This window comes from Anas platyrhynchos, chromosome 3 (genome assembly GCF_047663525.1).
Source record: "Anas platyrhynchos isolate ZD024472 breed Pekin duck chromosome 3, IASCAAS_PekinDuck_T2T, whole genome shotgun sequence".
NCBI lineage: Eukaryota > Metazoa > Chordata > Aves > Anseriformes > Anatidae > Anas > Anas platyrhynchos.
The window spans coordinates 84,632,178-84,656,913 of record NC_092589.1 but is presented as its reverse complement, the minus strand read 5'-3'; the positions used below and the strand labels follow the sequence as shown (position 1 = coordinate 84,656,913).

At 39.1% G+C, this 24,736-nt stretch overlaps 2 long non-coding RNA genes across 5 annotated transcripts; one reads left to right on the top strand and one right to left on the bottom strand.

Annotated features, from left to right (window-relative positions):
* The first annotated feature begins 3,419 nt into the window (after nt 1-3,419).
* On the top strand, nt 3,420-13,718 carry LOC101804042 (uncharacterized). 4 transcript variants are annotated; one of them, XR_001192993.5, is made up of 6 exons: nt 3,420-3,549; nt 4,681-4,767; nt 8,619-8,992; nt 11,226-11,401; nt 11,674-11,788; nt 12,768-13,718. It is a non-coding gene; the product is annotated as an uncharacterized lncRNA (long non-coding RNA). The 4 variants fall into 4 exon arrangements; XR_005264696.2 differs by having other exon boundaries at nt 8,406-8,992; XR_005264695.2 differs by lacking the exon at nt 3,420-3,549 and having other exon boundaries at nt 4,477-4,767; nt 8,406-8,992.
* Nucleotides 13,719-13,723: 5 nt separating this feature from the next.
* Nucleotides 13,724-22,809, bottom strand: LOC113843293 (uncharacterized). Its single transcript, XR_003496548.3, has 3 exons — nt 22,631-22,809; nt 21,992-22,051; nt 13,724-13,783 (listed from the first exon to the last, which is right to left on the bottom strand). It is a non-coding gene; the product is annotated as an uncharacterized lncRNA (long non-coding RNA).
* Between the last annotated feature and the right edge of the window lie 1,927 nt (nt 22,810-24,736).

Below are 24,736 nucleotides of genomic sequence, written 5' to 3'. Positions count from 1 at the left end.
ATTTCATTACCAAGTCACTTAGTATTGCGAGGACTTTTGAAACTGAATCTCACTCCACCCCCCTCCTGTAGCTGTGAGCATAGACTCTCTTTTGCCAAACTCTCTGACCATAAGGACATAGCTCTGTGAGTAGAAAAGACAAGATTTTTCTCATAATCCTGGCATCATGCATCTTTTCAGTAGTTCTTGGAACAGTTCTTGTGAACTTGCCCTGATGGCAAAAAAAAAATGTTGCAGATGACATTATTTGTGGTACCTGAACAATGGGTACGAGCATTACTGTTGTTCCCTACAAAGTGTGAGCTCCCCATCCTCTGACATCCAGAAATCATCGTACTTTTGATGCCCACGACCTCTGGTCAAACCACAAAACTTCTGTTGCCACAACTGTTTTGGTGATTGATTGGCCAACACTAAACTGTATTGCAGAAGATGTATGTAAGTTACATGTCCATAGCTATAATTTGGAGCACAGTGGCAATTTACCTCTGCAATAAATAGCTGCTCAGGCCCTTACAAATCAATAAGTCAGCATAACAAAGTGATCCTGCTGTATTCTGCTTAAGTAGAAGGAGTTCATAACAGAGTTTTCTGGTTTATACCTTAGCAGAAATGGAAAGAATCAAATAAAAAAGTGTAACACAAAGGGTTTTTACAAATGTCTTAAATTACAGCTACATAATGGATGAGGAAGGCCAGAGGAGTTCCTGCAGTGCATACCGGTCCTAAAGCAATTCCAGTTAATATGGCAAAATAAATGTGGGCCATGTTCCCAGAAATCATGGGATAGCTGAGATGCTGAAAAATATTAATGTAGAAATATAAGGTTTAGTATGTACTTGCCCTTTGTACTGCAAAGTCCAGGTGGTGGATTTGGACATGTGGACACCAAAAAGTGATATAGGTGGTACCACTAACATATGTTAAAGAGAAATCTTGCCCCCTAAAACAGGCTCCTAAAGGCATTTTGTTTGTTTGTTTGTTTGTTTGTTTTTCACTGTGCAATGCAGACAGGTTAGCTGGTGAAATTTAGGTGGTCTGGAAAGGAGTTCTGCAGAAGGCAGAAAGTCGGGGTCCTCACAGTGCATTGATAAAAGGGGTAACATAGTAGGCAGCATCTTTCCCTGTAATTCTTACAATTCTATTTGATTATGGACTTTTCCTATAGTATAACTATAAATGAAGTTATACTACATACATACTTGCTTTAACTTCTCTGATCATGTGTGCCTCAAAAGTGAGTTGTGAGAAATACATTTGTCCTGACTGAGTCAGAACACTGTGCATGCTTTAGAGCTGGATCCAGAAAGGAATTGTTTGTTATAAGAACCATTTTTTTGGCCATGCAGTAAGTCTAGACTTAGGGCTTTGAGAAAGCTGTTCGTTCATATGGAAGGAGCGTATCTCCCCCACATCATGAGATGTTAATTCCTCTTTAAACAGTTTCTCTTCCAAAGAATTCAAATGGTTTAAAGTGTTTGCTCTCAGCAGATGTTTTTGTATACTGAGTAACATCCATAAGAATATTTTGCGGCTGGGTCAGAAACAGAAGCTGTCAGAAGCTTAATCTCCATATCGTGAGAGCACCACTGCAACTTATATGTCATAATGAATCTGACAGGACAAAGATGCAATGAAAGCACGTTTCAGTAACAGATAGCCTTTGTGTAACCTTTAATCTCCAAAGTACTTTGTAAAGACCAAGTGAACAACCTTTATGTCATCTATCTGGAAACTTGTAGCTGCACATTTCTACTGTCACTTTGCAAAACAATATGTCAAATAAAAAACTGCCCGTCATACAGAGTGCTGAGCACCAAGAATTTCTCCTGTTTTACTAAATGGGCCCTTCTAGAACTGGGCTTTTAAATGATCTAGCAGCTTTTGCAGGGAATATTTTGATGACTATTCATTTTTTTTTTTGTTATTGTTGCCTTTGTTTGGTTTTGGGGCATGTAGGACTGTGATCTGGAGTCAGGACATGCTGGTGTAAACTAAAAGACATAGTCCCCACCCCACAGTTTTCAAAGCAAGGTCCCAATCCAGCCAACATTTGGGTGAGTATTATAATTTTATACGTGCAAGAGGTTCCCATTAGACTTCCACTGGGAAAAAATTACAGAAAGACCACACCTGCTGAGCTTCAGTCTTCTGGCAAGCACTGTACAGAGGCCTAATGGGAATGTGCAGGGAAGAAAGGTTGCCTGGATTATAAAAAAGGGTGTGAACCTTCCAAACTCTCAGGGTATGTGCAAGTTTATATTTGGATAACCCAAAAGCTATGCATGCAAATTGTCAGGGAAAATAAATGAATGGTGCATGTGCAGTATATCAAACGTCTTTGTGTCTCAACCAATATTTTCATATGCACCAAAGCGCACATTCCTTGCCGAGGGTTATATACAATGAGACATGTTTAGAGTTTGGAAAGCCAAATGATTTGAATGTATCTGAATGCAGAAAGCAGTAACTCACTTTCTTTAATATTCAGGAACACTTTTTGTATTCAGTTATGGCTTTCAAAAGAAAGTAAATGATTTTCTGATCTAACAATCATGAGACAATGCTAGAATTTATTTTTGAACTTCAAAATAATGAAAATGGAAATGCTGTCTCAGCTATCACTTCAGTTTCTGCTTTGTTTCCTTTGGCCACATTTTTTTTTCATGGAAACTAATGTATTTTTTAAAGAAACTATGTCATGTTTTGTATATGAAAAACATCACGAATGAGCTATATATCCTTTACCTGATCTCATGGTTCCACTCTACAACTGTAAATCTCACGTTTCTGTACTATTTCTTTCTGATGACTCATAAATCTCATCCTACTGTGGTGGTGTAGCTTTAGTGTGTTAAGTATATTTACGTCCTAAAGCTATTATCAGTTAGTTGTCTTAACCCCTAAACTGGCTCTACTGCTCTTGCCAGCTTTGCAGGGACTCCTAATGATCTCCCTTTGCACTCCAAACTCCTCAATAGTCTGTGACAGGTATAGTATTTCATTTGGGGTTCAGGTACAGCGTGTCTATAGGTGTAGCTTCTGAATCTTCTCCTTTACACCCATAGGTGGCATTCGTACCAGTTTGTAGCATGACGAGCCTTCCCTGTGCTTTCTGAAAATATCTGACATCTCAAAATAGTTTCTCTCAAATGTGCTGGTAACACAGTTTCCAAGACACTGTAAATTTAGTCCAAGATATATTTAAAAGACTCTGCATGAAGTAAAGACTTAAAATCTGCCTTTCTTCTCGGCCTTGTTTTTCCCCTGTTAACTGAACCATGCAGTGTAACAGCCTGCTCGTTTCTAGCAGCCGTGATCTTGTCTCCTGCTCACTATAAGCTCCCTCCTGCTAGGTGCTGAGCTCTCCAGACATCATTCATCACAGTCTTTGGATGCTTTGCTGCTGGATGAAGATCAGTGTCTAGCACTTTTCAGGATAAAGATCTGCTCCAAGAAGGATCGTTTGTCCTTTGCTCCTGTCAGAGAATGGATCCCAAATCAAGGAGTTATCTGTTCTTCCTGGTTCATTTATCTGTCAAGACAGAGGTGATTACACCAAACTGGGGGACTCTGAAATTAGCTATATTTACAACATCCCATCTGCGTTGCTCAGTAATTATGCTAAGATTATGATAAACTCCATATATCTGCATAAGACTTAAATCAGTAATATAAATAAATTAATAATAATCTAACCATATATAGACCACATTTTAACTTTATTATTTTTTATCAAGCAATAATGAACTGGGAATTTGTCCCAGTATGCTAAAAACCTAGCTAATAAATCCTAAATTACTTTTGAATTAAGAACATAGAGGCATATGGGCTACACAGAAAGATAATAAGAAACTTGGTTCACATATATAGTTACTACAGTAACAACAAAAAGCAAACATTTTCTGGGAAGATAAGGATTCACACAGTAACCTTATCAGTGAGCTGAGAGAAGGAGAGGAACAAAAAAATTCAAATGTGCAAATTGGCTACACCTTGTTTCAAAGCACAGCAGTACAGGCTGTACACAACAATACTCTACAGAAGTTTTATAATCAAAGCTTTACTTTCCAGTGTAATTTGCATTAACTTTACTGGAGTCGGTGCAGTTGCATGCACTTACAGTGTGGCATAGCAGCTGCAGTTAGCCTGAAGTAGCTGTGTTTCTCTAAGCTATGTTTTGTTGTACTGGAACAACTAAAGCTGTGTCCTGTCCCATTAAAGAAAAGAATTTTGCCATGTCTGTGCATTGGAGGGGGACAGCTTTTCAGGCAAGGAAAAGGTTTAATAACATTACTGACGCTCAAACACTTTTCTAATGCATCTTGTTGTGAAAAGGGAAAATTAATTTTAAGGGTGACCTTCTTTTTTAAATGTTAATATATTATTCTCCCCCCACACACACACACACCTTACCTAATGCACAAGGCATGCCTTACTTCAGCCAACTGAAGTAAAGGTTGAAAGCCTGAGCCATTTCAGACAAGCTGCAAAGACAAAGAGGAGCGAGCCTCTCGTCTTCCCTCTGCTCTCCTTTGGAGCCAGGATCTCAAAGCTCTTTTCTGAGGAGGACCAGAAATTCCTGGCTTTCACTCTAGCACCCACTGCATTACTGTTGCTGCTCTCAAGAGAATTAATTCATTTTCCACAGCTGTGCTGTCTTGTAACTTGTTCCTACAGGACAAACCACGCTTGTCCTTTCTCTAGCCCTGAGAGAGGGAGTGAATGTTACATCCTGCTGATAATCTCCAGAAGTGATCCATTTCTGTAAGTACATGCTAATATCACTAGCATATGCTTAAATAACAAAAATGGGCACAAAGCAGTGTGTGCTAGCTTACAGGAACCAAAGCTGTGTTTCGATGTGCAGCAGCGCTGACCTGAACAGCTTGCTTGTATACCAGCATGTGTAAGTGATGCAGAAAGGCTAGGGGGAAAGCCAGCAATAATTTAATTTAGTGGTAGTACTGGAAAATTAAATATTAAAAGGACCATTTTGAGGCAGAAGAGCTTTGCAGTTCACACCCTGAAAAGGAATTGAATTTCCACCACCAAATTTGCCTGTGGACACGAGCAGTCGTTCAGCTCCTTGCTGCCCCACTTGTTTATCTGAAAAGCCCTTGATGTACAGCATGTTGCAAACACACATTTCTTAATTCTGCAAAGTACCAGAGTGAGGAAAGCTGGACAGACAAGAGGAGCTGGATTGGAAATCAGGAACATTCAAAAAGCACTGAAATTTTTAAGGCAGAATATGGAGCTGTACCTGTGTTTCTTAGGAAATGATGTGTAAGAGGTTGCAAAGATTATTTGCTAACTATCCTGAAGTGATGGTACTTGCCTCCCACCTAGCTAATCCCTCCTTTCCTTTTAATTTTCCTGTCACCTCTTGCATTTTCCCAGTATAACGTGTTATTAGCTAGTCCAAATTTATTTGCATCCGATAAGAAATGAAGTCTGGCAATGCTGCACCTACCAGTTTTTAGATCTGCCTGGGTAGGGTGAGGTCTGCTGAGTATTTGGAAAAGCAACAGCTCTGAGGCAGCTCTAGATGCTGCATGAAGTGGCTTTGGTAGTTCTGATGAGTAACTCCTTTCTGAGACATTTGTAATCATATTTGTACACACTGACCCTTTTATCCTTACGTATAAGTGCAATAGTTCAAAGATATATGGTTTGGTTTTGGTTATCCAGTTGGAAGATAAGGTACAGAGCAAGTAAGTAGACATTTTGTAAGGATAATCTTTGTGCCCATGACAAGAAAGCCTTTGCAATATGATCCCCATAAACTGTAGTGATTTGAAATCCTACTGTAGGTTCAGTATCACTGGTTATAGTATTTGATTAAAGTCCAACAGTGCATTAATAATTACTTTTGACTGATGAAGAATGATTTACAGTTAGTTTAAAGAAAAAAAAAAAAAAAAAGTAATACAGGCATTAAGGAATGTGCCAGGTTCATTTACTTGACAAATGATTGTAAAGCTACTTACAAAACCGCTTCAGAACATAACAGCACCTGAACTGTAACATATTTTGTAGCAGCACTGAAGAAATTAAGTGGTTTAAGAATTATAACAACAATGCCAGGAGGTATAGCTAAGATCTAGCTCACTAGGGGTGCAAGGGCAGACTTCCATACCACTCTGAAGTTACGCAGGATCCTTCATGTGACAGACCCAGTAGTGACAGCGGTCTGAGGAACCAGCAGGTAGGGAAGATATAGGCACATGCCATACTTATGAGTTAGAGCATGGTTTACTGGTCTTTAGCCTGGGTTTTGCACAAGGGATTGTAATTCATTTGTGTTACAATAGTGGCCAAAATCCTTGACAATATTTAATGCTTTTTTGGAGGGGTGGAGAGGGCAAAACGTGATGCATTCCTTACCTTTAGGTGCTTAAAGTGAAAAGCCTTCATTCAGCAAAATGCTTAAGAGCTTTATTCTCTTTCTCCACAAGCTACAGTTAGAGAAAAAGAGAGCAGAGCAGCAGGGATGATGTGAGCTGGCACAGGTATACACTTAGTCATTGGTGAAGCTGAACAGAGAATATGAAAAACTCTTCTCAAGATCTCCCCAGTTTTCAGTGCATGCCTCAGCTAGTTAAGAAAAGCATAACTGCATGCATAGACAGTGAACAGGCCATTAGATATTTTATTTCTCAACGTTTTATTTAAGTATCTTCACTTCATTTTCTAATACCGTACAGTGATTTTCCCTCAATTAATGTTTTTCCTCAATAAATGTTTTTAAAACAAAATTAATTTGTCATAAAGATCATAGAATCATAGAATCATAGAATATCCTGAGTTGGAAGGGACCCTTAAGGATCATCAAGTCCAACTCTTGACACCGCACAGGTCTACCCAAGTTCAGACCATGTGACTAAGTGCACAGTCCAATCTCTTCTTAAATTCAGTCAGGCTCGGTGCAGTGACCACTTCCCTGGGGAGCCTGTTCCAGTGTGCAACCACTCTCTCTGTGAAGAACCCCTTCCTGATGTCCAGCCTAAACTTCCCCTGCCTCAGCTTAACTCCATTCCCGCGGGTCCTGTCGCTGGTGTTAATGGAGAAAAGGTCTCCTGCCTCTCGACACCCCCTTACGAGGAAGTTGTAGACTGCGATGAGGTCTCCCCTTAGCCTCCTCTTCTCCAGGCTGAACAGGCCCAGTGCCCTCAGCCGTTCCTCGTACGTCTTCCCCTCCAGGCCTTTCACCATCTTCGTAGCCCTCCTCTGGACACTCTCCAACAGTTTCATGTCCTTTTTATACTGTGGTGCCCAGAACTGCACACAGTACTCGAGGTGAGGCCACACCAGCGCAGAGTAGAGCGGGACAATCACCTCCCTTGACCTACTAGCGATGCCGTGTTTGATGCACCCCAGGACACGGTTGGCCCTCCTGGCTGCCAGGGCACACTGCCGGCTCATATTCAACTTGTTGTCTACCACGACCCCCAGATCCCTCTCTTCTAGGCTGCTCTCCAGCGTCTCATCGCCCAGTCTGTACGTGCAGCCAGGGTTTCCCCGTCCCAGGTGCAGGACGCGGCACTTGCTCTTATTGAACTTCATGCGGTTGGCGATCGCCCAGCTCTCCAACCTATCCAGATCCCTCTGCAAGGCCTTTCCACCCTCATTCGAGTCCACAACTCCTCCAAGTTTGGTGTCATCAGCAAACTTGCTCAAAATGCCTTCTATTCCTACATCCAGATCGTTTATAAAAATATTGAAAAGTACCGGCCCTAAAATGGAGCCTTGAGGGACCCCACTGGTGACCGCCCGCCAGCCTGACGCAGCCCCATTCACCATAACCCTTTGGGCCCTGCCCGATGAAGAGGTCATTTTTAATTCTCACAGCTTTTTGACAAAAAGCCTTTGCAATAGAAAAAGATTCTGAAGTTAACCAGGAAGTGAAGTGTTTGATGCCATAAGCATTAATCCTATGTTGACTATTGCTTTGCTACATTACATAGGAGTGAATTAAGGAATTAATTGATGGTTTGAAACTGGTGTGTTGGAAATGCCAAGCTTTTGTATTTTCCATTTTAATGTCAATAATACTGCAATAATTTTGACATCTAGTTTTTTAAAATACTACACTTTCTCAATTTGTTTATATTGGCAATGTTTGTCATTTCACATTTGTGTAGGAAACACCTACTGGTCGGTGATTTAAGACACTTGCTGACTGTTTTTAACTTGATAATTATATTGCGTTGTCAACAGCATTCAACAGGATCAACAGCAAAATGTGCAGTATTGCAAATATAAAGAAATTATTTTTAAAAGCTTAATTATTCAAATTTATTTCTGATATGTAAGATTTATATACGAAGTGTTCAGATATTCCATATTTATTACACATCTTAGATAGTTATTAATTGTTTGTGTTCTGTATATTTTGGCAGCCCTAAGCATTTTAGTTAAATTTCCAAACTTTGAAGAAAAGGTTTTGCTTGGCTGCTGGCCACAATGAAGTGGGAAGACAAAGCAATAATAAACCTTACCACCCAAAATATTGGATCATTTTTTGCTTCCATTAAGGACAATACAGCTTTATCACTGACTTCTTCAACACAGAGACTGATATAGGTAACCCCTATATCTGGGATTTCTTCCAGTATCTCTTCAGTGGATGGGAAAGACATGCAGATTATGAGACAAGCAGCATCAGTGGAGAGTATATGAAGACCAGCTTGTCTGAAAAATGCACAAAACATCTTCTCATAGAAACCACACAGGCAATCCCTTCACTGTTCTTGGTCTCATGAGCGAGGTACCCTGCAGACACAGGGTCTGAATCCCTGCTTCTCCTTGCAGACATTGAGGCTTGATGATGGTACTTGCTCTGACTCTAAAGAAGGTTGCACTTCCCTTTTCAGTCTTTGACTCTGCTGGGAGCTGTGCTTCCAGAGAGGAGTAGAAATTCTTTTGTTAAAGGAGCAGCACACAGCTAAGAATGTATCAAGAGACTGGTCAGGCAACTTCCTCTAAGGTATGTATATTTATTTATTTCCCTAATCTTTGCTTTATAATTCTTATTATTTATAGAGATAAAATGATGGAGGGCTTGAGCTACTCAAAGGCTCATTGTCAAAAGCAGAAGTGAATAGTAAACACTAGCATCCTTGTGGTTACAGCAGCTACCAAGTAACTGGGAGCCTTGGGCTCTGCAGCCTGGTATGGCTTGATGGCTCCATGATATCTTTCACATCTTCCATGTCTCAAAAGAGTACTTAACTAGCTGGGACAGAGCCTGGGGAAGGCAATGAGTACTTTTGTATTCTTTCAAGTTCAGGTACCTCAGGAGAAGGCTCAAGTTGATAATAAGTGAGCAGGATTCTTCTATCTGCAATTTGACCCAAATGTACTCCAAAAATTGGATGAGCTTGCAAGGTTTTTATAAGTTGGAGTGGAACTCCATAAGGAGCAAAGCAGACTTTAGTTTGTCTCTGGACTCTATCACACAGGAAAGCACTTAGACAAACGAAAGCATTAGATCATCAGAACAGGGTCAGATCAAGGACCCACTTAGCTCCAAATACACTCTTCAAATGTGCATGTTGAGTACATTAAATATTTGAAGAGCAGAGATGACTTCCTGCAGTTTATGAAGGTGAACAATAGGAAGCACAAGAAACAAGCACTAGTGTTCAACTGAAATCTTATCCTGTACCCCTCAGAGAAGCATACTTTCTGATTACTAATGGCAAAGAGCCAACTGCCTCTAACTGCTGTGGAGGCAATTCCCCAAGAGTTCATTTATTCATGGTGAAGAAATACAGGGTGTTTTCACATTTAAAGAAATATGACAAATGGTAGCTTCTGTTGGAGCTGCATCTTCAAGATTCATGAGACCTCATCAGCTAATATGCCCTCTGCAGAAAAACGATACGGCTTCTCCTTCCATAGTGCCCAGAGCTGGTCTTGCTACACAGTTTGTTCCACCATGACAAAGCTCACCGAGATCATCTATATTGATTCTCATGTCTCCACTGAGTGAGGTGTTTTCATGTATAAAATACATTGATACACATTTACTGTAAGGAAAACTGTGCTCTCTATTTCTTCTGCTGCCAGTAAAAGTCAATCCAGATTAAAAAAGGAAAAAAAAAAAAAAAAAAACAAAAAAAAACAGTGGCTTTTAGCAAAATGTGTACTGACATTTCCCAGAGTACTCTTCTGAGTGAATTCTGGCTCAGGAGCCAGCTGAGTTAGAGGTGATGCATTTAGTTTAGGGGTGTTGCATTTGAGTTAGAGGTCATCTGTTTACATTAAAAGCCTGGAACAGATTTTGCTTGCAAGAATTTGTCCAAACCTCTTTTGATTTATGTGAACTTTCAGCATCTACAACATTATGCGGAAAGGAGGTTCACAGGTTAAATATGTGTGCATGTAAAAGTACTTTCTTCTGTTTAGTTTGAACCTATCACCTGCTCATTTCATTTACAGTTTCTCCTGTTGGAAAAGACAGAAAAATCAATCCCTCTCCTCTGTATCCTATCTCCTAGCCACTCAAGATTTTATAAAACCTTCTCTTGTTCTTCTAGATCTTCCAATACAAGTTGTCCATTTTCTCATATGGAATCTGTTTGATACTTTACATCCTTTTTGTTGCCATTTCCATTTTTTATTCTATCATTTCTGAGACAGATGAAGAGAATTGCAGAAGATGTGAAGACATCTTAATTTTATTGTGGCATGTTACCATTTTTCATTTTTTATTCTTTCATGACAATTCCTAACTTTCTGTCTGCTTTAACAGCTGCTCAACACTGAGAAGATATTTTCCTACAAGTAACTGTGTTTATGGCATGGTTTCAAACAAAAATGGTAATAGTCAACTTGGGGTCCATCACTGAAATTGTTTCTTCCCCTGCACATCACCTTATAGTAATCTCTACTGGATTTTATCATCTATTTTATTACCCATCACACTTTTTATATCCCTTTGCAGCTCTTCACGGTGGTCCTCATCTTTAATTTACTCAGTGACTACCTTTAGTACCCCTGCAAACATTCTGTGGTACCTAATTTGTTCCTGAAGACCCTTCTTGGACTTAGCTTATTTTGCAAGAGTTCGAAAGAAAAATGTTCTGGCAGTGTTCAAAAAAACCCTCTTCCTCCCCCTTTCTTCCTCTTCCACACTAGACTCTACTACTTTTAGAAATGGAAGACAGAGAGGGTTGCTTAGGTACCAGGGGTAACCTTTCCCATTTCTTCCCTAGGTAATCGGATCTCTTCTCCAGTCAGAGAGACCTAACACATCAGTCTTCATATATCATCTTCATGAGCTAAATTGCCAGAGAAGTTTATGATCTAACTTCAGAAAAATTCTCTGTGAAAACAAATCATTTATTTTTCCAGATGCCTGGACTGGAGAATGCAACATGCGACATTCAAGGTAGATAAGCAGACAGCTAAAGGCAAAAGTAATATAGTAAAACTTGTTCTTGGTGTATTAAGTGGGAATTTGGCTATTTTTTACTGAATGACACCCTCTCACAACCAAGCACCATGCTGCTGGAGTGCTCTTTCCCATCAGGCACTCAGGTTGCCTGGCTCCCTGCTTACCCTCTGCAAAAACCACCCAGGCCTTTCCCTTGTGGCATAGATTTAATGTTGGCTGTATACAGAGAAGCTAATTCCTCGCACCTCTTCATCTATTATCCACAGAGTCCTGCAACCTCTGACCCAAAACAATATGACTAAGATTTACACTACCAGCAGGCCTCTTTCTTCTGGGGGAGAGGAGCCAAGAGGGAATTTCCTACCTCTTCGTCTCAAGCAGGTATGTGTTCTCCTCATCAGCCTTTGCTAATCCTGTCCATATCCTCAGGCACAGATTCCCAGACTCAGTTTTCTCTGGCTCCCTTGCACCAGGCTCTGCTGCATTCAGTGCTTGATCCAGTATCTCATTTCACTAGCCACAGTTTTATTTGGCAAACCTGTAAAGGGTCTTAATTTGCTGATGTAATTTGTCTATATAATCACTGTACTTTTTTTTCCTAACATAGACATCTCTGCCAGAGAGCTATTTCTATAGCTATTAACAGAATTACAATTAGTTAGTCCATTAAAATTAAAATTGTTGAAATGTTATAAATGGCATTCTACTTCTGCCCTTAATTATGAAAATATTTTAATATAATTCCAAATCCTACGTTATTGTGAGAAGGAGTTTGATACAGTTTGAATATGAAGATGTTCCAAATTCAGATCAAAACCAATGCTGTTTTCATTTGAAACCTGAACTTAACAGTTCTATTTTTGACAGACAAGTAAAGGATTAGTTACTTTGTAAAACACATAGATGGTTAAAACAGCTCATGAAAATCCCTGAACATACATATTTTGTGTCTTGTTTTCATCTATGGAGTATCTGTTGCTATAACATGAAGATCTGACAGGTTATTTGTGAACAAGTCAAACCTTAGCTTGTAATGGTGAAATGGCAAGAAGAAATATTCTGCCTTGGTACAAGCTAAGGCAGAATATTTTGCAGATTTCTTTATTTTGTCCTTCTACTATTTGTTTCTGTAAGAACAGGTCAAACATGAATGACACGTGTTTTTTTTACATTCTGCAAAATCACAAGAGGACTGGACAAGTCTATAAAACAAAGATGGCCATTTAATTTTCATTTTGTTAGCAGCTGGATGTTAGGACATTTCTGAGGTTTACATAAAGCTTTCACAGTTCACAGTGTAACATCTGCAAAAGTTACAATATCATATGCGGTCTTTCTTTTGTTTTTCTTTTGTGCATAGGATTATCTTGTACTGGAATTCCAGAACAGTGTGAAACAGAAGGAAGCAAAAGAAATACAAAACTAACATGGGAAATATTGGGAGAAAAAAGTGGAAAGAAAGAAATCCTGCCATTTCTGCTGATCTACTTGAGCTTTCAAATAGTTTTTCTTTTTGAGCTCTCAAATATGAAAGTTCAAAATTCAATGCATTCGCAACAAATTTGGATACATGGCTTGATAAGGAGTATGGCAGCACAGAACACTGACATTTCACTTTTCTCTGTAATTGATACAGTGGAGAATGGAATTTGTGTAAACAAACACTTCTTAAGTACTGGGATTTTTCTCCTCTTTATCATCTCCTTTTTACTAAGAAAAGAAAGGGAAGGCCAATGTAATGGGAAATCAGAATGAAAGTGTTTTAGGTAAATTTATACACACAGATTTAGTCTCAAGATTCAAAATATGTAGCAAGGATTGTAAAAGATAGATCAATGTGGATCCAGTCTTCTCATAAAAGTCATGGAGAGATTCTACTTTAAAGGTCCCTTTACCCATTCAAGCTAATCTTTCTAAGCTCCCCTTGCAGATTCAGAGCCCCAAAGCCTATTGCTCTGCATTGACCCTTAGGAGCCTTAGTAAATACCTCTTTCCTTTGTGACATATGTCCCACTAGCCATCCTCATCAATAAAGGTTCCTTTGATAGCTCCTAGAGAGAAAAGGTGGGCACCCCTCTCACCATAAAGCAGATAGAGTAGACAAAGTTACAGAATATTGTGATTGTAATTTGAGTCACTTTTTTTTTTCCTTCCACTGCTAAATACCTTTTCTGAAGAAAATCCAGAGAAAGTTGATCAATTTGATGAAAGATACAGCAAGTTTGTGTTGGAGGTGTTAACAATCTTGATGTAGGTTATGTCTATCTCTCTCTCAAAATAAATAAATAAATAAATTAATTAATAAATTAAATGGAATACCTGGAAATATACCGATGAAAAGGCTCTGTACTTGCTTGTACTGTGGCCCTGTGTTAGCTGGAAGACATAGATAAAAATGATGTGTATTAGGTTTAAGTTTTAGTTTGTAAGGAAACAATTGACTGGGAACAATGACTGGAATGATAAATACCAGTGAGAAGTCTTATGCTGGTAGTGCATTTGCCTACACTGATTTTGATACACTAAGCACATTAAAGTTGTAAGAAAGCAATCATCAAAATAGGAAGAGATATCTGTCATTAGTTTTTAAAGGCCACTGCATGCAATTTATTTTAAAAACCTCATTTTGATGGCATTGGATTGGTTATTTTAATGTTTTCATGTGAACTGTAGTTTATGACGAACTGTAGCTCTATAAATAATATAGCCTCTTATTCTTTGATGCTTAAACCACTATGATTTCAATCCATGGGCAATTTCATTTCTAAAGAATGCACTGGAAAACTGACAGCTACGATAACAACACACTAAGAGAGAAATAGCTCAATTGAGAATTTTTCCTTGGCACGTGTTTTGATGACTTTATATAATATGGAGCTTATGTTGATAAAATGTAAAAGCAGATCTCTGCTATTAGTTCTTTCTTGTTCATTGGGTATGAACCATACTGTGTAAAAATTCATGAGGCTCCATACTTTTTCCCTTAGTTGTTATGCCTGGTGCTGCAATGGGGCAACTGATAGTGGGTTTGTTCAGCTGTTTTCCAGTATGTTCAGAGAACATCAAATATTTTTTGGGGGGGAATTAAAGACTTGCATTGATTCTTGCAGCTATTTCTGTGAGCTTGTGAAGGCCAAAACAGACAGAAATGCACAACATGGGTTATAGGGCTGTCAACAATTAGTTGAAAATAAGAGGCTTCTTTCTGTAAAGGCAGCCCTATATTCACTCTTTCCCCTTTTTCTTCATGTGTCCAACCATATGATTGCAGCAGTGAAGTTTCCCCAGAAGTCATCCTGAACAGGGCTTCCTGTAGCTACTTGTGTATCTCCATGAGAAGTGACCATCTGTAGGTGGCCTGTCAGATAGGATTTTTCCTTTAAATAAAGAGCTGAATCTCTACTGATCAGCAGCATCTGAAACACACACACTTTTTGTCATGTACAATACAAGATCCATCAAGTAAAGCACCTGGGAAGGACGAAGAGGAGCCTTTGGTCATGCAGGCTGAAAGCCTGATATGCTTCATTGGAGGTTCCAGCCCTGCAAGGTGCATGAGAACAATTTTTATATAAATTATTGTGCTGTTTAAAGACTTTAAATTGATTTTACCACTTCAGTTAATATCTGTAACTTAGACCTAAAATCAACGTGGGTAGCTATTTCACTGCACTGTGCAAGATATTTTAGCTGGGAATGAAAGATGAAGGAGAAGGTTTAGATTAAACCAACATCATTTTCTTTGATCTTCTTATAAAGGTTAATAAGGAATAATTATTTGTTCCTTTAACTTTCATGGTTTGATTGCCTCCTTTCTGAATCTGGTCATCTTTAAAAAGCTTGGCTTTCAATAGCCCTGTGAAAAATCTGGATGAGTGGTCTACTGCCCTAGGGGAGTTTCCCTATGCAGAAGATGGTGTGACCTCCACTCAAAGAGTTTGCACATATAATTGCATTTGTGATAGGCTCTGCTTGTACATATAATTTGAAAATAATTAGAGGGTTGTGAATTTTCTCTGAAAATTTGACCCACTACATTTTCTTCTCTAGTTTCAGATCACTCATGTGGAATATGCAGTGCACTTTCGTGTCACAGGACACTCAAGTTCATCAAACGAATTAGTTAAATTAAGCATTTAGCAATATTACAGACAGGATATGCCTGAATTATTTGGTCTTTGAAAATGCACACATACGTATCATGTACAAAGCTCTATTTATGTGTATACTTATGCCAGAATGTGGACAATGATTATCATGTTCTAGGCCTGTGTAATCACACAGCTTGGGAATTTTGAATAACTTGCTGCTTGATCTCCAATGGGTATTAAGCTTATGATGTTTACAGAAGGTAGGTGCTCCCTTTCTAAATGTTGCTAGCTGCTGCATCCCCACTCAAATTTTCAGCAGGTTCCAGGTGGCGAAGAACATACATTAGTCCTCAGCCAAATGTCTCCAAGTGTGGAAAAATTTGGCATCTGGCAGTCTCTGATCATGTGCTATATCCAAGTCAAGCTAACCAGCCTGGGCCTTTGTTTTTTAACTCCTGTGATTTGACAGATCTGGCAGCAAAAGTGCAGAAGAGTTGATTGAGACCCAGAAATCTGTAGCTTTGCTTAGCTGCTGCGAAGGTTGTACAGCCCTAGACAGGCTAGAGTAAAAGTCTACAGACTGGAAGGCTCTCCCAGGGTGGAGAAAAAGGGAAATAGACTTGAAGGGGGAATTACAAATGAGCTGAGAGAGGAGCTCACTGACTTGGGAACCTCACTCTCTGGGGGAGTTTTACAATGTCATGGAAGACTCCGTTTTGCTTATTCTGTTAGAAACTGGGAAGCCTTTCTCCTGGCTGGGTGGTTATTTAACTTGCAAGGCAAAAGCCATTTTCTTCTGGCGTGAGTCAGTAAATTAGTCATATAGATATCAACATGTATCTGCCAATGTAAATCAAAGAAATAGGCATTTCCATATGCTTTTTGGCATTCTATAGTTCTTTCTCTAATCTATGTGACTGCAGGCTTCCTACTGCTACTCAGCAGTAACTATCAAAGGGCAAGGAAGTACAAAGCTGATACACAGTAAATTAATTATATTTTTTAAAGTTCATATTATAGATAATTGAAATACAGAACAATGTCATCAAAGGCAGTGCTGAACATGGAAAAATGAACACATGCCTTCTGGAACAGCAATGGTATCTTTTGTGTTCTTAGATAACATTTCTGAAGTAACAAAATAGGTTTAAACAGGAACTGTTTCTAGACTGTAGCTTGAGTGCCAATTTTCAACAAAAGATGCATTTTCCATGCAGTTCCTGAATTACTAAAATTGAGATTTTCATGTAGAAATGCACAGCTGTTGCTGCAGCAGTGTGGTGTCAGTAATTATGATTAAAACAGAAGAGGTACCAGCACAAGCAGAATAACTACATATATTTAAATCTTTCCCAAAACCAATATCGTGGCAACTGAAACAATGTATGTATGTATCTATATTTCATCACCTGCTGCAAAAAATTATTTATTTGTGTTATTATTGCTTATAGAATCTCCATCCCAAACCAGGACTCTACAGTCATCTGCTGGTACATATCTTTCATGGGATATGGGCAAAATGGACACTATGGATATAGTGATAATGGTCACTGTGCTTGGTTCCAGCCCATCAATAGCCTAAGTGCGATAAATATTCTCTAGGTGTCACTGAAAGGTGTCACTTCCTCCTTTGAGGAAGGATTCGAAGGGGCATATAAATTAAAAGATAAACTCTTTTCAAAGTGAGAGATGAGAGCCAACACCAAAACCAAGTGAACATTGCTCAAACATACAATGAGTAAAAGATACCAGATGATATTACAAGCAGAGAGATGAGTCAGCACTATAACAATGATCAGCATCTTCGTGAACGTGAAATGGGGGCATGCTACAGATGAAGACAAAAAGCTTACACTTGCTGTGATAGAGAAGGATTATCCAGTGAGTAGTCCCACAACTTCTGGTAATAATCTGAACATGTATAAGTGTTGGCCTCTGCTGAAAACGAGGTGTGATCCGTACAAACACAAGAGGCAGACAAACCCCGTCTCAAGGAGTTTTGGCTATACATACTGTTAATGAGGATTTGGTAACTGAGTCATGTGCAGTTGTTAGTTTAAAAATCTTGGCCGAGCAGAGGTATGTGGATGAGTGATAATTCTTAAGATGAGTATCAGTTTTCCATTACAAGTTGGGGCTATAATTTTCCATTTATTTTAACTTGCATGAAATTCATTCTAAAGTCAATCTTCTTGCATCTGTTTTGCTTTAATACGGATAAAGTATGCAAGTAGACTAGGAGCTACAGAGATAATCAGAAGCAAAAACTTGTAATGGGTAGAGGAAGAGAATCTATCTGGTTATTAAATTTCCACCAAAATTTTCATATTTCTCTCTTGAGACCAGATAAAAAGGCCCATGAAATGAAAAAAGCCCTCGCACTATCTTGCTTGGGCTTTGGGTTTGTCTCTCATACCTTATCAGTTGCACCACCAAGTAGACCAAATAAATCAATGGGGATGAATATTACATTGGTATGAAATAATCCATAGGGTTATGGAAGTTGCCACCAAGGGTGGATTCTGTAGTACAGTTAATTCACAAAGTCATTCAAAACAAAAAGTGTGGGTGTTCTGGGATAATAAGGATTCCAATAAACCACTATTGATTTGGTATGGTACAAATAACACCTCTGAAAACACTGATCTGATGGAAGCACCTTCCAGCTGTCATTAGCGTTCCACACTCCCCTGCTTGCATTGCATGTTTCATTGCAAGCATTATAGCTTGACAACCTGCTAGGGAGTTTTGAAACAGGAACGAACAAAAGCAGAACATTCTCTCAAAAAAATTCAGCTCATGCCATGGTTAACTCAGCTCTTGTTTTTCCAACTACCCTCCAGACGTACCCCAGATTTACAGTTTTCACAAGCAGCTTCTAAACAAGACAAAATTTGTATGTTTTATACTTTTTTTTTTTGTCAGGGCAATTAACATATATTGTTAGTTCGTTGCCTGTTACATGTGGAAAAAATACATGCTGTAGCTTGCCCCCTTCTGTCTTGTCTTTGTCACTTTGCTACTCCTCTGAGAAAGGCACCGGTCAGTCTCTTTGTGGCTGCATAAGGATGCACCTTGCCTGAAGCTGGGAGTGTAACAAGTGACAGTGAAAGAGGATGGGTTGCAGGACAGTCTTAGGAGGACTTGTTTTGACTAAGAAAAAGGTCAAATTCAGGTCAGCCTTTAAAAAAAAAAACAAAAACAAAAAAAATAAGCAGTCCCTCAATATCTATTCATGTTTATTATGGGTTGCCTTTGAAGACACTTCGGCCTGTAACATCTTGGGAATGACACTGGACCTTTGGAAATCCTTAGAGCAATAGCATGGCCAGAATGACAGGCAGGAGATGTGATTCTCTGTAAATAGTCCTGCAGAAGGCAACACAGAGAAAGTGCAAAGGGGTCTCTGATCAGGGCAAAGCATTTCTGCCTTCCCTTTCCTTGTTGAACCATTCACTAAGTTGTTAGCATGTGGAAATGATTCCAGCAGCAAGTTGAAAACCTACAGATGGCTTTGCAACTATTAGAAATATGCAGAGATTTTAGAGCCATGAAGGACAGTAATAAGTGTTTACTTCAGTCTCCTGCATAGTATCACCCACAGAAAAGATTCCCTATTGCATTGCTGCAGCTGTACTTCCCCTCAGTTACTAGCATGACTGAGTCTTGTCCAACTCAGTGGAGGTGAGTGAGAATATACGGACAGGAGAGAACTATGTGGGATGCAAAACAGAAGATGGAAGTGTTAAAAATATGTCCTGGTTGTTGTTTGGCCCTAGATTCTCCTGCCAACTTCAGAGACCCAAAGACAATGTCCGCTTAACACGCTCTGGATGGCAATGAGGCATCCTTGGCAAACCTGAGTCTGTGTTCACCATGGGTTTTGGCAATAAAACCAGTGTTGTTTTCCTAGTTTGCAGATAGTAATTACAGCTCTGAGAGGTATAAAATGCCTGTGTTCATTTCAGTGGAATATTAAGCTTGAAGTCTAAAATGAAACCTTATAAATTTCAACATTACTAGCTATTAAACTGTTAATAATTTTAACAGAAACATGCGGCTATTTTAGGGTTGTGAATGGAATTTGAAAACAGTATCACCAGGTTTTCTTTGACTCTTATCTTTGACTCCTACTTCATACTGCAGTTTACTAAGAATAAACAGACAGAATTGCCTTTTGATGCAATACTATTCTGGAATGTGGTTAAGTAAATGGCTCTTTTAGGGTATGGTTTTTCTCTCAGGTTTGTATTCAGTCTATAAATCATGCAATGATAGTTGAGAAATTAATCTTTTACTCTCCAAGGCATCTTTGAGATGGCAGTAAATGGTTTATGGTCACCTTCAGTTAACACTGGCCTCACATATGTAAAGACAATATTCTTTAGTACCCATAGATCAAGGCCAACATCTCAATTTGTATGTAGAGAGAGAGAGGTTTTTTTTTTTTTTTTTTCCTGGAGTTCTTGAAGATGTAATTTCTGTAACTTCTTTTCCTACTTTGACCATACTTCCAGAGGAAGAGTGCTTCAATATCCTGTTTGTAAGTAGCATGGACACTCGGTTTTATGCTGAATGTCACTTTTTCTCAGGTTGCTGTTGATTCTTCTGATTTCTCAGACTTTTTAAGATGTGCATTTCACTCCTGCTGACCCTCTGCTAATTTGAATAGTGAGATTAGGCACAATGTCCCTAGCTAATTCCTCTTTCCCTGGAATCCCTTTCTCCTCTGTTGGGTCAATCACACTGATGGTAGCTAAAAATCTTATTTTATCTAACATGTCAACATCACTTTATTAATTTTCCTCTGTGGTATGTTGTTTCCATTATAGCAATCTAAAGGCTTGCAGAGGGAATGAGTATTTGGCTTTATCCAGGCAAAGTCAGTTCTTTTTCCAAAGCTTCTTTGAGTCTCTGGTCATGTACTTTTCTCCTCACCTCAAAACGTCTTTGATGCATATCATCGTACTCTGTATACAATCTACAGTTCACTGTACTTTCCAGTAAAACTGGTGTTCTGAATACAGCAGGAATGTCAGTTAGAGGAAACCATTTGCTTTGAAGTAGTAAACTCACAAAAATGGTGGGATTTTTGCTGGTGGTGGTTCCCCCTCCCCCTCCCAGCCCAACTGTACCTGGCTGCAACTTGCCAACACATTATGAGTATAAAAATATTTGCCATCTGACACATCTCCAGAAATACCTCTCCTTGTGGAACTTTTCCATAAGGAAAATGTATATATGTATATTGACAAGTGTTCATATATTTATATATGTATATAATCTTCATGATGCTACATATTGGGTAAGACCTTTAGGTTCTGTTCTTCTAGCAATGATGAGTGAGCAACTAACTGTGGTCTTCTATTAAACATATGAATCTCAGAGCAACGAGCCTGACCAGCTTCCTTTTTAGCTGCTGTTCCTAAGGGGAGTAAAAACTAGGAAAGGCAGGACTTAGCTTGTGGTTGGGCTTTTAGCTCACTTCCATTTTGTGCATTTAGAAGAGCCTCTCTCCTATGGGTCATATGATTATACAATTCCACATTTGTTTTTGCTCACTGCCTCTCTGAAGCAAGCATTCTCTATGTTACAAGTTTGTCACAGTTTTAATTCAGAAATGGGATTTTTCTTTTTGTACTACTACAAAGTGGTAGGTTTGTCTTTTTTTTTTTTTTTTTTTTTTTTTTTTTTTTTTTTTTTTTTCCCTGGTCTATTATTTAAACATAAATCTAGTTCATAGACTCACATTGTGAAAATCAGATTACAAACAGATGCCCCAAGTTTCACATCCCACCTTTCATTTTCATCTTTAAGTTCCTGCATTGATGACATCGCATCCATTGCTCTTATCCTTGTTTCTGGCACCATACTCTCTTGTATACCTATAACCAATTTAAAAGTAAGAACTATCTTGCCAGCTTGCACTGTGATAGTCCATTGGTCTATGCAGAATCCTCCCCAGCTAGCAATACCGTTGTTGTCTTCTTTCTCCTTTCTGTGCACGCTCTTTAAAAATGATGCAGTTTATTGTGGTTCTTGTGTATTTTTCAGGTCTTCAATGCCAGGGTCTCTAACAGAGATCTGTTTCATTCCGTGTCTTAGTCTAACCGGTCAGTATTGTGTCACAGGAACCTCTGAGCAGCACAATAACCAACCCCAACTGGTCCACATAACAAAAGGGCTTCTGTGGCAACAAGCTCCCACAGAAGAGACACTGCCATGGAGACCATTCTTGATCGTGTAAGAAAGATCTATTGTATTTCACATCCCTTTGTTCGGAAAGCAGTAGGAATTATCTCACAACCATTCATCATGAGCCAATGAGTTATCCCAAGTGTAGGGTTGGGGGACTGGAAAAGTGTTAAAGCTCATAGAAAAATTGTTTTCTTGGGTCAAGAAAAGTAGAAAGGAACTGAAACATGCTATCAGCTGAACTGGAAGAGTACCCAGATGAAGTTTGAGAACTGAAGTGTGAAAAAAAGGGATTTACCTGCACTATCCAAGTAATCACTTGCTTTGGAATAACGTATACTCATCAGTACCGGAGGGACTGAAAAAAAGAAAGGAACAGAGAGTAAAGCTGACTTCTTCCCTACTCATCGAATATGGCTAGGGACTATGCATTGAACTTTCAATTTGGCTATAGGCATTTGCATTCTTTTTGACCTCCATGAACCACCCTCCCCCGCCATTTTTTTTTTTTTTTTCTCCTGAGTTGCACTTGCCTGTTTTCTTTTCTCACTGTTATATGTGAAAGAGTATTTTGTGGGTAGGTATTTCTGCTGAAGCATAATGCACCACATGGAATACAATTCTGAGATAGTGGACAAGGCATTTTCTTGTTATGTTCAAAAATTATTCACATGTGTGCAAGACCCGCATGAGAGCAGAATGTTAGTCCAGTGTCATAAGGCCAGACCGCATTCCAGGAGTGGCTGCCCAGCCGGTACGTCCACGCCCTATGTATGCTGCCCAAATGGAAAGTTGAAGCTCCTATCTCAGATTTCTACATGCAAAAAATTCCAGGAAAATCTTATTTGGAAACACTTTGTAGCTCATTTGGAGGATTATCTACTTTAAGCTAAGAATATTACAGTTCTATAAATGCAGTCAAATGCAAGGTACAAACCTGGTGGTAAAAACTTGTTTTATTTTCTTCATAGATATACAGGGATGAATTTTGATAGAAGTCAGTAGAATCTTGTTGTTAATGCTCATTTTCTTTTCATTTTCACTTTTTATTTTTTCTTTTTTAGGTGTCAGTCTTTCAATGCTCAGTTTCAGCCGAATGTCTCTCAGTTGGTATATGATGTCAAACTTATTTTTGGAACATGTATAAATACCATAAGGGCTCACCAATCTTCTAATGAGATAAAATTACTTCTGAAGGATAAAATTAGCATGCTGGAACTTTTCCAACAACTATATTTTTACAGCCCTACCATATATATTATACAGTATGCTTCTAAAGAACCATTACTTGAAATATATATTCTTTGCTTCAAACTAGTTATTTTGAGGTAATTTTTAATATGAGAATTAATCCCCCCCCCAAAGAAATCTCTACATTTGAACTAAAAATTATCCAAAATCTCAATATTTCAGGAAAGAAAATATTAGTAATAAAAATGAATTCAAGAACAAGGTTAAAAAACAAACAAACAACAAAAATATATATATGTTATGTTCATTAACATAGTCTGTTTTTTCCAAAATAACTTTTACAGACTTTTCATTTATCTTGAGAGCTTTCAGTGGGTGTCAGATATGAGATAGGAATGTCCTGATATGAGATAGGAGTGTGAATGCAAGAGTCAAATCAATTATTATTAGCTGTTTCTTCCAGTTTTTACTGGAAAGCACAAAATAACCTACAGCAAATTCAGAAAGCAAAAGAGAGTGGAGTGATACAGCAGAAACATACTGGTCCCATTACCCTGAGTTCACTAAACAGAAACAAACATTTGATAGCCAAATCTTCTGAAAAATAGGAAATGTAGTACTAAGCAGCCAATTCTTGTAGAGATGACAAGTACCAATAACAACCTGCTGTGCCCTGCACTATTCAGCATATTCGTACATGATCTGGAAGGGATGAGTAGTTGGGCCACAAAGCCTGGTGGGGTTACCAAGTTGTTGAGGTTAATAAAGACAATGAGCTGATCTTGAAGATCTGCAGAAAAAGTTGGTGAAGGGGAATGACTGAGAAATAAGAAGGCAGATGTATTTTAATGTAGATAAATGCAAAATGGCCCACATGGGGAAAAATGATCCTTACTTCACATATGATTGCTGCTTCTCAGGAGAGAAAGTTCTGGAGTTTTGGAAATGGTTCTGTAGGAGCACCAGTTTAGTGATAAACATCTGTCAAAATAAATAAATAAATAAATTGCTACAAAGGTTCAGGAAATCAATAGAGAACAAAACAGAGAACATCACAGTACTGCCACAGAAATCGTATTTTGCTCGCATCTTGAGGTAAAGAATCATAGAACTAACTATTGGTTGAGAGGGACCTCTACAGGCCATGCAGGCCAGCCTTCCACCCGAAGCAGTGCTATTGCCTAGATAGTCAGATCAGGTCAGCTGTGGCTTTGTCTAGCTGACTGTTGGAAACTGCCATGGACAGAAACCATGCACCAATCTGAGTGGTACAGTTGGTACAACAGAAGGGAGAGGTCTTTTAAAGGGACCTGGACAGGCTGGAGAAACGGGACCATGTGAACTGCATGAAGTTCAACAAGACCGAGTGCAAGGTACTGCACCTGAGTTGGGGCAATCCCAGATGTGAGGACAGACTGGGAGAAGATCTCATTGAGAGCAGCCCTGTGGAGAGAGACTGCATCAAGAGATGGCCTGCATCAAGAGATGTGACCAGCAGGTCAAAGGAGGTGACTGTCCCCCTCTGCTCTGCCCTCATGAGGCCCCATTCTGAGTGCTGCATTGAAGTCTGGGGCCCCCAGCATAAGAAAAATATGGATCTGCTAGAGTCCAGAGGTGGGCTACAAAGATGATCAGAAGGCTGGAGCACCTCTCCTATGAAGAAAGGATGAGAGAGCTGGGGATATTGAGCCTGGAGAAGACTCCAGGCAGATCTCAGTGGGTTTATGTGGCATGGCTTAGGTACTGGGGGACCAAAGGGGTGGCTTCTGTGAGAAGAATCCAGTAGCTGCCCCATGTTAGACCAGGGGCCCACTGCTGCCCAGAGCTGAGCCAATAAGCAATGTTTGCACCT